The sequence below is a fragment of the Carassius carassius genome, chromosome 28 (assembly GCF_963082965.1).
Source record: "Carassius carassius chromosome 28, fCarCar2.1, whole genome shotgun sequence".
NCBI lineage: Eukaryota > Metazoa > Chordata > Actinopteri > Cypriniformes > Cyprinidae > Carassius > Carassius carassius.
Window position 1 is genome coordinate 5,034,320 of NC_081782.1, and position 16,671 is coordinate 5,050,990.

General features: G+C 38.5%; 1 protein-coding gene across 9 annotated transcripts in view; it reads right to left on the bottom strand.

Moving 5' to 3' along the window:
* Positions 1 to 16,671, bottom strand: part of LOC132107756 (roundabout homolog 2-like) — a 386,527-nt gene that overhangs the window by 298,787 nt on the left and 71,069 nt on the right. The gene's annotated exons all lie outside the window — the stretch shown is intronic.

The window sequence follows — 16,671 nt, forward strand, 5'->3', positions numbered from 1 at the left end:
CAAGGAGAATTGTGATCTTTCTTTTTTTCATATCAAAAGGCAACTTGAGATAAACAGTGCACTTTCACTGGGGCACCTGACCAACAGGGCCTGTTTTTTTTTCCTCTCTCTCTCCCTCTCTGGAGCCCTCCGTAGCCAATTTCACTGCAACAGGAGGCTAATGAGATAAAGCTAACCAGCAGCCTGCTCTAATCTGGAGTCTCTGTGTTTCAGCTTCATGCATAGCTGACATGAAGGGAGCCTGCGCTTTCAAGGACTTGATAGATAAACCTGTGAAAAAACTGTGAGATGAAGATCAAGAGCTGTGATACCCAAGATATGATAGCAGAGGGGACAGGGACGCCATTCCAACCAAACCTACCAGTCTCCCCTCACCCTCTGCCCCAAGGGCGCTAAAAGGCGGCAGCAAGGGTGCATGAAGACAAACACCAAAGAAGGTGAGAGAGGGAAAAGAAGCATTTTCTTCTTTCTGATTGAAGCAGTCCCATAGAGCTCCCCAGTGCAGACTAAAACACATGCCGCTTCCTTTTTTTCTTGGCGCACTTAAACATGCACAGCATAGCTTTGAATTATTTACCACCAGGTATCCTTTCCTACAGCTCGGAGCTACTGCCAAGGCTTTCATGATGCACTTTTTCTGGAAAAGGGGGGTAGGGAAGAGAAAGAAACATGTCACTCTTTTTCTTGTTAGCATTGAACTCAGTACGCATCTCCTACCATGCATGCCACGATTTTAATCATGCGCATAACACCGCATGCTGTTTGATGAAATCATCTGCCTTCAACCTTTGACATGTGACTCCTGCATTGTTTGGCAGTGGCTCAGGTACTGAGGGCTGGTTTTACGCAGCAATCAAATGGAAATGGCTGGTGCTATGGTAATGAGATTGTCTGAATACAAATATCCAAATGTGTAAATGTTCATTCTCGGCTCAAGTAACAAACCCAGGCTGCAACTATCCTGCTGAGAGAGGCATATTAAAAGCTTTATATCTGGATATCGCAGGGATATTAGAAGGCGGGTTGGCAGGAGATTATCTGGTTTTTCGGTTAGCCTGCTCTATATCTGAATAACATCATGAAGATGGATTTTATTACAGAAAGTGCCTCGCTAGACCACAAACTATTACACAAGATCATGCTGACCAATTTGCTTTCACACTTCACCGAGTGCACGAGGTCTGGCCGCAAGCCGTACTTTTTCATCAACAGATACTCTAACCGCCAAAGTTCCACCGATTTCAAGACGGTTGATGTGTACCATCAATAACAAGGTGCCGTCAATGAGGCAAGACTAGACAAAGACATCACTTTTGATCGGTCCATATTTCAAGAGATTTATTACCCAGGACACTGCACAAATGCTCTAATTGCTTGTTGCCATATTACAAATTCACTTTGATAACGGCAAGATTTTGTCTCTATTAATGAAGTGTTGTTCAGTGCATTATTCAGACTATGTATCCCTGCGATGAAACTTGGCCCCCTCTCAAAACACCCTGCTTGGTAATTGCCGTGCAAATGGGCACATTGGAGCTTTCTGCTTTGCTCTATGCCAGTCAGCAGCTAGTCGTGCACAATCGAGACTCGGGCTGCCTATCAAAATGTGGCCAGGCCGTTTGAGACCAGGCGATTCTGAGTGGAGTTACACCTCTCCAAAGCTGGGCTTTATATGAACTGACAGGCTCCTCTGGCTTTTCACGGCACCTCTGAGACCCTGATTTCCGGTGTAAGTGTGCGCAGCCAGCAGGTTCAGTGATTTTGCACAAACCATGCAGAGGAAGGTGCCCCTCCTCATTTCCCGTTCATCAGCAGGTATTTACTATGAGCCAACTTTAGCGAGAGCTTGACTTCTCAAGATTGCTACTGCTGCAAAATGAAATGCAGGACAAATGTGTGCATTAACAGGTCCTGTTTACACCTAGAACTGTATTAAAATGTGTCTGTATTTTTTCCTCTAGCTAAGCAAAACGCATTTTTATTAGGCAGATCCGCTGGCCACCTGAGGAAAAACTCCTCATAAACAAGAGCTATACACTGTGCCATTCAAACCTATAAAACATTAAAAAAAATATATGAATATTTATAAAAATCCTCCTCTTTGAAAATGTTTCACTTTGTAGAGTAAATAAAAACAGAAGATTTGGAGTGAATTCACAGATTCAGGCCTCTTTTTGGGGGTGTTTTTGCTTTTATCGAAACATGACAGTATTAGACAGGAAGCAAAGTGGGAGGGGGGACAGGATAAGGAAAGATCCATCAGCTGGGACTCGAACTCGGGACGCCCAAAGCACAATGGCATTATATGTCGTGTGCTGCTCACAAGGATTTTGGAATGACACATTTGGGCTAATTTTTGGCCTGAATTTACCTGAAATTATACATACTACATTACAAATACTTACTGTAGGTTTGCTGTTGATCAAACAGGATGCTAGTTATTTAATATTGTTAAGTTATTTAGAGGCCCTGCATCACGATTATGCTTCTCAAGGGAAAGGCCACATACTGTAACTTCGTTTGTCAAAACTTTCAAAAAGAAAACAGACAGAAAAATAATGCATTACCTCTGGGGACTTCCCTATGTTTGGAAACAAACTTGAACTTGTTCTATAAAGCCATCCTTTTCTATTGTATTAATTAGCTCTAAATATGTCTGTGCAATATTTCTCACAGCTTCAGCATATTGAAAATCAATGGGCATCTGGATAGACTCCAGATGAATGCTGTCCATTCATTCAGCTCTAATTCAAGAAACATATTTATTTATTTTTAGTTTGACTTCTGTAGAATTGTTTATTCTGTACAACATCAGTAGTGCAGATTAGAAGAAAACATCAGTCGCAGGTGATCTAATCACAAGTGCACAGTGCTAAATACATGTGTAATTGGGGTCCAAAATGATAGGAACTCAATTAGTTAGAGAACATGCATGGCCATCTATCTTGAGTGTCCACTTTTAATTGGATCACCTGACCCTGAGGTTGCATCTTGTTGCATCATTAACTGTGAATACAATTTAATTAGTCCTTATTTTACCTGCAGAATCAATGGTTTTACAGGGTGGTACAAAAGAAGTGTTCACAATGACAGTGATATGCATCAACAAAGCAATCTGCAATTTTAACTTTTTTTTTTAGTGAGAGATTTCGTATGACACGTGACAGAGACCAATGGTGATGCAACAGAGCTCAACTTTATGCAAATGAGCAGCAATGTGATACAGTGACTACCAATGACACAGCAGTCTGAATGTGAATACTAAAATAATAAAAACTTTAAATATTACAGAATTGTCTTACAGGACATGTTTAAGCAATTCTGTGAAAAACATTTTATCTTTTTTTTCATCAGGGTCTCAGAATGTCAGGATAGTTTGTTCATTAAAAAAAAAAAAAAAAAAACGACATAAAGATACAAAGTTTCTCTTGTTGAAACCATCTTTTCTTTTACTAGACAGAAAATTATAACACAAACCATCACCGCAAGCATCAAATTCTGAGATGATGCTTTAATTTAAATGTGGGATGCGTCGTTCCTCTGGGGTCAACCTGCCAAGTGGTGTTTTTATTCATTTTGTCTTACAGCTGTAACATACACGGACTAACGGACGGATATTGCAACACGGACGGGTATGTGAACAGCTCAAATGGAGAAAACTGCAACACTTCGGATCTTACTTACACAGATAAACATTGTGTCACATGACTGTGGTAAATGTGCTCATTATTTCACAGGTAAATACTGTATGATAAATCAGTCAAAGGCTCAGTCCCCTAGCATGTACATATAAAACACATGCTAAATACTGTATTGTAACTGCATGTCACTGGCAAGAAAGTTTAGTTTGCATTAATCAGCTCTTTTACAAATAATGATTCAGTTCAGTATATTTATATACTTTGTAGCAGTTAAATGTACTATACCTCATAAATAAGTCCTCAGTGATTTCATTTCTGACATTACCCGATTATTTTCTTGCCATCTCAACTTAATTTTACATTTCTATTGTTAATATTCATGATAAAAAAATGTCAAATATGACAACAAAAAAAAAAGACTTCCATAAAGAGCAACCTTTTTATGCAAACAATCTAACAGCTAAAGCATGGCACTCTGTCAGCAGGATAATTCAAGTTCAAATGATCAAATCAACTACCATAACTGCTGCCATGTGCAGAAAAATGTACTTTATATTGCATGCACTTTTTGTTGCATATGCTTTTTTCCCCCCAGTATTTGAAATTTAGAACAGACATAAAAAAATAATAATTTATCCACATTCTGCAAATCAAAGAATCAACAAATCAAAGAATTCCCTCTCCTGTTAAATGTGTTATTCATTTAAATTCTGTTTTGAATGCCTTTTTAATGAGGCATCGGGTGCAGCTTGTAATTTGTACAAAGTAAATGTGAAGGAAACTTGTCTCATTCCAATAACCAATCTACATTTAGCGAGATTCTGCACGCTTCTAATGAGAAAACAACTACATCTCATTCAACAAACATTAGTTCACTATGAACAGCCTACTATATATAGCCTCGGTGTCAATGTATTTAATGTTTTAGTTTATAATGTCACAGAGGAAAGCTGACCTGTGAAAACATGCTAGGTTTAATTTCACACTCTCATTTGCAATGTGGCTCAATAATCACTTAAATGCAGATCGCAAGAAAGCATATCATGCTGAAATTACTTTGAGTGAACTAACCTGCGCGGTCTTTAAAAACGCTTCTGAGCAGAAAAGCACTAAAACAGCAACTCAGCGCCGCTTGAATTAATGAGGCTAACGTGTGGGAATATTTTCTGAGTGCTATCTGAAGACGTGTGCGTCCTGCAGACTGGGTTGGGTGTTTCGGGGGAACCTGAGAGTTGTAATTGCCTTGGTCTATGAGCCTCCGAAACTGCTGCTTACATTAGACAGTGCTCATTTCAAAGAGCGCGTCAGATGCAATGCCTCCTTCAAATGGAAACCACTTCATTTCATCCACGTCGTTTGAAAACTCGCCACACGCAGGTGTCAGGAGTTTGCAGCTCTTGCTTAAAAAGGTTTGTAACTACAAAGCTGTAGGAACAATGACAACTGAGAATTATAAACATAACTGGAAGCCATGTTAATAATTACTCTGTGAAATTTTTTTTTTATTCATGCGAACAAAGTCACAAATACCAGAACAAATATGCAAGTATATGAGGCAGTGTTATGACAAGCATGAAATATAATGATTCTGCAATCTCACAACACAATCACACACCCATCATCCACTGACAACAATGCTGTAAACAAAGCCATATGCTTCTCTTGTATACAGTATATTATATTATGCTCAATAATCCATAAGTGACAATGTGTTGTCAGCTGACTATCACAAAACAGACATCTATAGGGTGACCAGGACCCCAATTCAAAGCAAAAGCTTGTCTAAAAGGTCATGTAAGTTGAAAAAAGAAAATATATTAAAATCTGTTCTATTTACAATAGTGGATCAAAAAAAGTTCAAAGATGTCCTAAGACAAAAACAGGGAATTGTTTTGGTTTTAGGAAAACTTTGATGAAATGTTTTGATCCACTTCAAACGTTGACTACTGCAGTTTGATAATGCGGCTTAACTGTTAATTATCAATATCAGATAATTATATCCCAAAAGTACAGTACAGTTTAGCAGTGTTGTTATGGACTAAAAAAACTAAAACTAAAAAAAATATATATATTTAAAATAGTTACAAATAATTATCAACATTAGATAAAATTTGACTTAAAAGAAACATGGAAACAGAAATAAAACAAGCTGAAGTACTAAAATAACTGAAACATTTCAATGTTCAATTTAATAGATTTTTAAAAATTCATATTTATATATATATATATATATATATATATATATATATATATATATATATATATATATATATATATATATATATATATATATATATACACACATATAAAATAGCACGCATAGAAATAATATTAATCTCTACAGATTTGTATTTTTTTGTAAGATAGTAAGACAAATAGATAATGCTGTTTAAATTTGATAATTTATGCATGCAATGACTCCTAAAAGCAATAACCAAGAATTTACTAAAGCAAAACTGTGCAAACAAAACCATGATACAAGCTGAATCATGATAAACCAGAAAGAGTGCCCGCTGATAATACTAATAAAACAATGCAATAATATATTATAAACAAAGAAACACCATTTTTATAAACCATGAAAACACAATTAAATGCAGTTCAATGCTACCTTTTCCTCTCTTAAAGAAAGTGCTTCAGGTGACACACAACAGGTGACAAGCCCCAGACACCTGCGAACAAGAAACTCATTCTGGGTTAAACTGCTCCCGGTGAGGAAAGGAGAAAGAGAGAGCGTGAGGGGGGTGTGATCTGTGACATTTAAGGTACTGTGAAGGTGAGCTGCTGTGGGCGCCCCACTATGAGTGACAGGTGATAAATACAACGGTCAGCCCGCAGCTCTGCCTCACACGCTAATCGTATGGAAACCTTTCACACCGTGTCCCACGTGCCACCAAAACCCCTCGCCTCCACCTGCCCTGAAACCACCTTCCCCCTCTACTCTCGCGAAAATTACACTTTCAACTTTAATTACCCCATTTAACTGACCCAAAACAGGAAGTAAAGAAAAGTACTGTTTCAAGTAGCGTAAAACAAACAAACTCTCATTCACCTCCTGAAGTGCGTTTAAACAGATCCCGGGGCCACTTTTTGTCTTGTTCCTTTCTCCATTGGTCATTTGTATGTGTCCAAAGCACAAAAGGAAGTGTCAACAAACAAGACATCCATCACCTTGACAGACAAAACAAATTACACACTGAAGAGAACCTTAATGTGTCACCCAGGCTAATAGTGTCAAGGCCGGCTGCCGGTGAACCTGCGCACTCCTCTGTGTCCATTCATCCGCTCAGGCTGCTTTTAGACGTAAGGCTAACCACAAGACACCGCTGTGAGCACAGAAAAGCTAAAGCACTTCAAAAAACACTGTTGTTACATCAACACTATTTTTGTTTTTCTGAGGTTTCTTCTGAAGTGTTACATATTCAGACTTTTTATGGAGTTCATGGAGGCTGTGTCTTCACAGCTTCAGAGTGAGATAATACTAAAGTGATGTCTCTCATCATTTCACTGAGCTCAAGCTCAGTTTGATGACAGTTCGTGAACTTTATGCAATATGTGACCTGCTCCATCAATTTTAGCCATTTGACCCAAACACACAGAGTTGCACTGAACGAACAAGGAAAGTCTAATGGTATAAACACTGTGCTTCTACTCCAGATCCGTATATTATCAAGATATAAGCATCTACATGAAGTATAATTGAATTGATTAAATTCAGATCTTTTACGGTTTTTATGTACAATAAAACTGAAAATGGTGGTTGTCATAAAAACTTGTTTCTCAGAAAATGGTCTGTAATGATTCTAAACAACCTTCTGAGAGAACTGGGACTTTTATTCAAATTATGTTTAATGTAACATGCAAGATCAAGTTAAGATGTCAGTAGTACAAATGCAATGCATTTCTAATATAATGCATATATATTGAAAAACATTTATTACAATTTTAGTGATTTTTACTAACAAATTATTCAATGACTTTTCTGAGGCAAATAATATCAAGTGACATGTGGCTTTTAACATACCTTCTAAGGATCATTCAAAAGAAAATGTAAACCATGCGATTTCTTGAAACATTTAAAGGTGAAGTGTCCAGTAAACGGCACTAAAATGTATTTATAAATGTGTGACTAGTGATCGTTTCATCGGACAACTGCAATGAAGTGTATTCATAAATGTACATTTATGCATTTAGCAAACCCTTTTGTCCCAAGTGACTTACAAATTTAGATATACTTTTGGAGCTTCCCTAAAATATAGTCAAAGAGATATGATTTTCTTATAAGCCAGGGTTGCATATATTGTTATATGATAGAGTGGATCTTCACACAAAGACTTGGTTGATTTCAGCAAGTAAAATATATTCATGATTTACTGTATAAGCATTTGGCTAAACAACCAAGTCTGCAGAGTGGATGGATGGATACAGAGGGTTTCATAAAGCCAATAAAAGTATAATTACATGCCTTCGACTTTGGTGAGAATGCATGATGCTGGTGACAGGGCTGCAAAAAGGCAGGAAGGATTACCATCACCCAGCCTCTAGTCACCTCAGTGGGGTCACCTTGAATGCAGCCTTACAATTTTACCAGTCATTAAACACCAAATCCAGTCTCCACGCACACCTTCCTCATCATCGCTCAAAACTGACAAGGCCGTCACATTAGAACCGCAGCATCTCCCTCTAGAAGAGCAGAGACACAAGTTGAGGCGTCTTTCCAGCTAAGCTAAACTGTGTTTGACATAATAACGTTGTGTACTCAGACTGTACTCCCTGCCAAACAGATTAGGGCTCTGAGACTCAAAACAAGCCCTTGGAATTAGCATTTATTCAAATCGACGTGATGAAATTGACATTTCAAGTTCAGCGTCTTCATTGTCCCCCTTTTTTTTTTTCACTTAGCCAACTAGTACTCTCCACAACCAGCATCTAGTGACATAGTCAAAGGTATGTGTAGACGTCGCTTACTTAATATTCTTCGTGTTCAATATCCGAAGCGCCGAGCCTTACATATTCAGCAATTGGGAGATATTTTTCAGGCCAGACAAAGCGCACATGATAAATTGGACAATAAACACTCTAATCTAATATGGCAGACGTGCGCAGGAGGCTAATGGGCTGGTGAATATGAGCTTGGTGTACGCAGGGACGCCTCCTGAAACGGGCCAGCAAAGGATTAGCACAGCTCGCAGTTAGCACCATTACGCCCATGGTTTTATTCCACAGAACTGGTGTCTTTTGTTCTGAGTTTAGTTTTTTTTTTTTTTTTTTATGTGGCCGCAGAACGAACAGGAAATTGGTAATAGGAACTGATCTGCAGGCGGTATTGAACAGTCAAATCATAGAATAAGCCACACTGAGATCTAATAACTATATATAGACCACTGTTTTGGACTATTTTTACAGGCAGATAATGTAAAACAAGGACCACAGATGAAGACAAAAACTTGTCAAACACAAGAAAAGAGATTTTTCTAAAGGATTCAGCCTTTACTGTGCCACATCAATGCCATTTACATCCCTAACGCCTGACGGCTGTTCAGCAGGTATTTCAAGCTCAAAGCATAAGTATATTCATAAAAAGTTTGTTGAGATGTGCACTGACTTTAACAGCACAGTCTCCTGGAATATGAGTATCATGTGGGTGTTATTTAATATTCAACATACTGGTTATACAATTTCTTAGGGCATTTTTTTTCTTTTACATGAAATTCATTACCCTGGTGCAGCAGCTCCCCGGAGCGCTCAAAAGCTTTCAACAAGATACATTTTGATTACACAAAGCCCAAAATAATCTCTTTAGAAACAGAAGTGAGTTTTCACTGTCTTTCTTTAAGCTGGAAAAAAAAGTTTCATGCCCTTCAACTCCATCTTTCTTTATTTGAGAACAATGAATTATGAAACCTGCCAATGAGAAATGCCCAAAGAAAATGATACTTCATATATGTATTTAATATTTATTTATTTTAACTTTAGCAAAGTTAATTCAAGGCTGCAGCTTTGTATGAATTCAGTCATAACTTGCCAAACTCCTGTAAGAAGAAATGATAAATCTCCTTAAAAGTGTAAGATAATATAACATATTAAATATTAATGATAAGAAGTAATATTCATCTATCAATGTGACCACTCATAGCCTGAAGTTATTTTATCATTATAGTCTATTAGTGCGTAAATTAAGGTCTTAAGGGTTAATGAAGAGTGAATAAGTTTTGTTAATAATGCAGAAATAGCATACAGCAGATAGGACGATCCCTGGGTCATGACATTGAGATAAAACAGGATTTATCTCCGTATTTTCTGAAAAAAATGGGATCTTAACACATTAGGGTATGAAATGAACGCCCAACAATGGCCAATTGAGAGTCCGGATGAAAAAAAAAAAAGATGCTGGTAGTAATATCATGCAAAATATATAATTAATTATTAAATAGTTGCAATGATAGTTTTGCAAACAAAACTGTCTACTACAGAAAACACCTATTGCAACTCAGTACATCTCACTTTTGCCTCTATGAAAAATTTAGTCATAAGTGAATAAAAAAATTATACTGCCCTCAGATATTTTATATTTTAATCAGTGTTTTTTTACATAAGTTTCATTGCTAGAAAAAAAAAAAAAGTAAATTGACCTTGTCATACACTACATTTTTATTTTTATTGACTTTATTGACTACATTTTAAAATTCAATCTCTTTTTTGCATGTTTCCCCACCGTTTATTGGGATATAGAACAGCAACACTAGATTCTCATATTCCAAGACTGCAACTCAGTGACACTACTTCTAGATCATATGCTATGCTACTTAAACTTTCCTTTCTTGAAGACTGTACAAATTTAGTGTCACTTCCATTTCTAAAAGCTCAGCAGAGAGTGCTCTACTCCCACAAACCACAGGGAATCGTCCTTTAGCTGTCCCGTCCGTGCTACATTCGCAGCTTGATGCGTACTGATCTCTCCCGGTCCAATTTCTCTCTTTCTTCTGGGCCAGGACTGCTCAGTGTTCTACAATTGCTTCCCAAATGTTATTGAATGAGACAGAGACACGAAGCATTTGGAGGAAGAACAGGCCTTGCCAGCTGCGATAACAATGTATAATTTAATCCAAGACTGTGTACTCTGTAGACCTTCAGCCACTCCTCGAGTCTTTGCATTATTGAAGTTAATGGTGACCCTGAAATAGAAAAACAGCTTCTTATCTCTTAAAAGTTTTATAGCGCTGAGCTCTCAGAGAGTGGGAGGCAGGCACACGATGCAAAGACAGAGCATGAGGAACTGAGTAAGTGACATGTTTGCTCTAATGCACACTGAAGGATGTTTTTGGCCTAGAGACCGTCAGCCTCCAGCGGAAGAATCCCATTGGATGAAAAAGTAAGATAATTCCTTGAGGGATCTTCTCACTGGTCTCGGTCCAAGCTGAGCTGGTGATGTTTAAGTCTAATGACATGATTTGGGTTGTGACATCATTTGAGGAACGAGGGGGAGAGGGGGGGTTGTCATTGGACACAGCGGTTTGTCCTGTAGTTTTTTTTTTTTTTTTTTTTTTTTTACAGGATCATGGAGCAGCAATGAAGTTCTGAAGCCAAGTCTAAATAATGGATCAAAATAATGACAACTTCAACTGCTCTTAACTATACTGACAAGAGGCACTCAAAAATAACTCGCAGCAAAAATAAAACAAATGTATTTAAAGAGGTCACGGGAAGGGTTTAAATAACTCTAAAGACATGTACCGCATAATCTTTTAGGAGCAAAAAAGTGAAACTAAAGCACTTGTTACCAAAAAAAAAAACAAAAAAAAAAAACACCTCAGCTCTGCAACACTACAAAGAGAGAAATAACACTTTAGTAGATGGCCAGCTTGACCATCTGTGGGTACACTGAAAAATCCATTGGGTTCGTTGTGATACTGCTCCTAACTAAATATATGCACTTGCATATACTTAAGTTAAATATATAAACCTGCCAGTCAAAAAGGTTTGATTGATCTCTCCTCAGCAAAGCCACACAATTTAAGATATCCTTCATTTCCACAGCCCAACGGTGCATAATAAGTTGCAAACCAAACTTAATAAATCATTATTTTGACTTGACTTAGCAAGCACCACTAATTAAAAAAGAAGTATGCGTGTCCATTGATTGGTATAAACCCTTTTGGATTAATGTTAGTGTGTCTTTGACTCAAGAAAAGTTAGAGAGAGAAAGAGAAGAATGGAAATGAATAGAAGACAGGGGTGAGAGGGTCTTAGGCCGTAAAATCAACGTCCTCCCATCCATCAGCCTCTGCTGTCATCTCTGCAGCATAAAATCCCTCATAAAACACTGTTAGTGTTGGGAACGCTCCCCACTGCAATTAGACAGCAGCTTCATTAGAAGAGAGTGTGACGGAAATGGCAGCATTCAGAGGAAGGGGCAGCATGGGGCAGATGTGCTCTGATCATGGAGTCCAATCTGGACAAATATTTCTTCCCTTCTCTCCATCAAGACCCGAAATAGAAAATAACATGGTGTTTTCAATGATGAAATACGTCCAGAATGAATAATAGCTATATGTGCCAGGTAAACTTCAGTCAGCACATCAGATCTCTCACGAACACACATTATGAAAATTTCTATGTTAAATTTAATACTTGACATCAATACTTGGTCAATGCTGGTGAATAATCAACTAAAAGTAGTGCAACAATCATCAGAAGCATGATAATAGCACGTGTAGCTTCTTGAGTTGCAAGCTAGATTTTTAGCAGTTAGCTGTGTAGCATGACAAATTGCTACAGCTATTTTTATTGTCACTCTGTGTTGCTCAAATAGATTAACAGCCAAAGAAACAGTCATTTATCAAACAAAATCCTCTGAATAAAAGTTGTGAAACAAAATGATCAGTCTCAAAAGAAACACAAATTAAATATTGCATACTAAATGTCAATGTAGTTCAAATAAAAGGCAATGCCTCATTACATTGTGTTAGTTTAGTTTGCCTTTTTTTTTTTAGCAACTAGCTTCAAAAGAGTAGCTTGACTGTAGTTTACCTTAAAAAGGAGTATTTTGCTGCTTGCCAAGAGCACTGCAGCTTCAAAATAACTTTTGGAGTGGTGCAATCCACATGCTGTGGATACACTGAAGCCTAGTTGTTTACACTAGTAGGGCAGGTTTGAATCTGGCGTGTCCCGATTCCATTCCCACTCTCTTCACAATAATTTAATGCATTCTTCACCATATCTAATTTAAAAAAAAAGCAACAAAAGCCCCAAATACAAAAAAAAAAAAAAAAAAAAAAAAAAAGATTGAATACTTGGCAAAACTGTGATAAATTGAAAATTGCACCCAAATCTGTCACCCAAAACTTAAAAAAAAGAACACTGTTCATTTTAGTGATAAATTTCCTTTTGAGGCGTGTCTGGGTTGAGCATGTACATGTGAGCATATCACCACCCCATAGACCACCGCACTTCAGCTCCCCAGAGAGACATTATTACCAGTAATGAAAGCAGCGGTCTGGTTGGGGGCGCTCTGTCGAGATGTTGCGACATTGACAGTGAGGGGAGAGAATAATTGAATGTGTCATTGTTGCGCAGCACTCTGCAAGCGCTCTGCGCAGCAGACTGTTGAGAGGAACAGAGAAATTATTATTCTCCTGTGCACAGTTGGTATCACTTGTCTCGCAGGCACATAATGGTGAGCGTTGAGACATCAGTGAAGCATAGGCTCACAAGAGAGCCTGAAATCCATTTCCACACAAGCAGCAAGTTGTGAGAATTGTTAATTGCTTCTCCGATTCTAGCTGCTCTGAAAATCTGGCCACCCAGGACACCAAGACTCCCAATTCAAAAAGGATCGCGAATTGGGATCCTTAAGCGAGACATTGCTTTTCCTCATTAGTCTCCAGGCAGCAGTAATTGCATGAAGGTGCTGATTGGTCAAAAGCAGACGAAGGCCTGAAGGGAGAATTACATTACACTTCTGAGCTTTGGGTTTATATTCATTTTCATGGACTAGTTTCACCATGAAGCCAGACAGCCAAGTGCATTAGAATTCAGGTACACTTCTGAGGGTGTGTTTCAACGTCTCCTCACAGTGGGCAACCTACAGGTCCTCATGCGGTCCAGCATTTACCATATGGAGGGACTGCATTTCAGGGGTTCATTGACCTGAACAATAGGAAAGGGAAAAATTTCTGGTGGAGAAGGCAGCGGTGGATATTTCCAGGCTGTGTTTGAAGGGAATGCTGGGTTATGATGTGAAGCAGATGGAGGGTGACATTGAGTGGGTTCGGTTTGCCCTCTAAATGCCATGCCCCTCAGGTGGCCCAGGAGAATAAACCTCTATTAAGACGGAGAGATTGACTGGCACATTCAAATTTTGTGAAAACCTAGCTGCACAAGAGTGTGTCTTTATGTCCGGGAGAGAACGAGAGATAGCGCATGAGGTCCGACTTGGCCTCTGAGAATTCCCCACTATCAGGAAGTCCATGGTGACAATCACATTTAAATACATAGGGAGACAACATGCTTAATATTTATTTCAGATAACCTGGGAGACCATGGAAGCAGAACAGAAAAGCATCCTTTAAGTGCAAGAGTGTTAACTGGGGCCAGGTCTACAAGGTTCTCTCCATTAAGCCCTTTCAAAAGCACAAACAAAAAGTGAAAATATTTAATGTGCTGTACTCACACACAAAATGTGATGCACAATGATATATGCTATTAAAAAATGACATTGCTGCAAAATATATAGAAATTATCTCACACTGTCTTGATTAAGAGATCATTATTTAGTCTTAAAAGTAATTAACTTTGCATTGATCTTAACTTTTGTTAACAACTGTGTTGTTTGGGGTCTGAGAAACCCCAAGGTTGTTTTAAAGGCTCAAAAAATATACTTACAAGTGAGAAACAACTTGAACACCTTAATGCCTGCATACTGGGTTTTGATTAGGTCTGGGGGGGGGGTGTTATGAGAGAAACATATAGGAGTAAATGTAAGGGGGGATGCAAGGAGAAATTAAGCTGAAATTTCTTTGTTTTTTTCATAAATACTTGACAAAATCAGAAATGTAAAGCATACTGTAGGTGAAATTAAAAATGTAAATAAACCTGTCAAAGCACTGATCTACAATTATGCTGATGTAAAAATCCCTTTAAAATAGGATATTGCATCATTTAAAAAAAATACAGCAACCACTGTTACCGGGCAAATACGAACACACACAGAGCAATCTAGCACTAGGGATTGTTCCAAGCACTCGTAATAACAGTACAACAACAGATACTCATCCATGCTAGGCTGATCTTATCGTATCCACAGGTAAAATTACACCTTTTCAAGTGTCATGAAGAGGTAATTGGGCGTGTGGCGTCATCTTTACAAAGAGGAAAGCTGGAGCTGAATTTACACAGCTGTTCTGACTGTGCCCTGATTGCTCCATGGGAAGCCAATGCCCTCTATCTCACCACGGGCCAAAGATTATGGGGCTATCACATTTACTTCCCCCTGAAATACGGATTATACTATTTAGAAAGTATAGGCTAATACTGTGTCTTGTTTTCCATTTCAAACAGAAATAGGCTAAAACTAGGGGGAGGGAGTTCAGATTACAGATGGCAACATGCTTTCCACTCAAGGACAACATCCCTGATATTTACAAAACACAAACAGAGATCAGCCTCTTAATGCATTATCACTAATTAAATGGCACTTCTTTTATTAAATGTATTCAGTTTTGGATTTAAAGGTCTTAGTAAAATAATGCTAAAACATTATTTGCAAAACATGCAAAATAGTTATCTTCCCATTCCCATATTATAAAATGTAATTGTGACAATGGCTGCCATTTGTGAAAAAGCAGCATGGACATTCCGATAAATACCTCCTTTCATGTTTCACAGAAGAAAGAAAGTCAAATGGGTTTGGAATAATGGCAGACCTTCTCTTTAGACATTGGCGAACTACAACAGTGTAAACAGAAATCTGTCTGACCAACCCTTGAGTCAGATTTCCAAGCTTTCAAACAGATAACACTCAACAAGACATGAGTCAGCTTTGAAGTCCATCTGACACCTGCTAAATTAGAAGAGCCAGAAGAATACACCCACCAGCTCCATCTCTGTGTGAAACGATCTAGAATGTGTGTGTGGCAGGGGGGGATTGAGTACGCCGATTCAATAAGGGAGATGAGGAACAGCCACTGCATAGCAGTTATGAGGAAGACTCGCAGGACCAGTGACTCTTTGAAAACGAGAGTCTGTAGCACCTGCGACACCCATGGGCTTCAGATGAGCAACAGCGAGTCTTCGCCAGGAGCAGCCTCTAAGATTACCGCTCTCCCTTTAATCCCACAAAAGGGATTAGATGCTGCCTGAGAAGGGGGGAGAGCAGTTCTCCCATAGAATGGGGGTCTGCTTTGAATTATTAACACTTCTCTCCAGCCTGGTAAAACAGGACTTTATGACACAATCACAGCACTGGAAACAAGGGTTATAGTTTAGCACAGCCGCACACACACAGAATCAGAATTCCCCTACACATGGTCACAAGGACTCCAAATTCTCAAAGGGTTTTCCTTCCCTCACAGTCTACTTCAACAGCTTTTTTTGAGCGCAATAACCTCCTACTGAAGAGCGCAGAGGAAGTGAAATTCTATCAGTGTGGTAGGAAAGCTTTTAGCTGAGTAGTGTCTGCACACACAACGGAACATAGTGCTGAGGGGACAAAAGGAGAAAACTTTGTGATGCATGATAGCAATGTCATCCATCAAGTTTCAGAGCACCTCAACTACATCCTGTAAGGAAGACAACTACAACAAGGCTAACAATATAAACTCGTGATCTGAAATGTAATAAAAAATTTGAGAAATAAAATAAAGTTCTACACAAGGGTTGTTCAGAATAATATCCAGAAGTGAACCGACAATGCTCTGATCATTGCCGGACACTTTTAGATCAAATCCCCAACCAGCCGGACAAACAGTTAAGACCTGAGAGTACAACAAGCGTTGAATTCCTGAGGTGAAAGAGTCTGTCTGAAACTTAC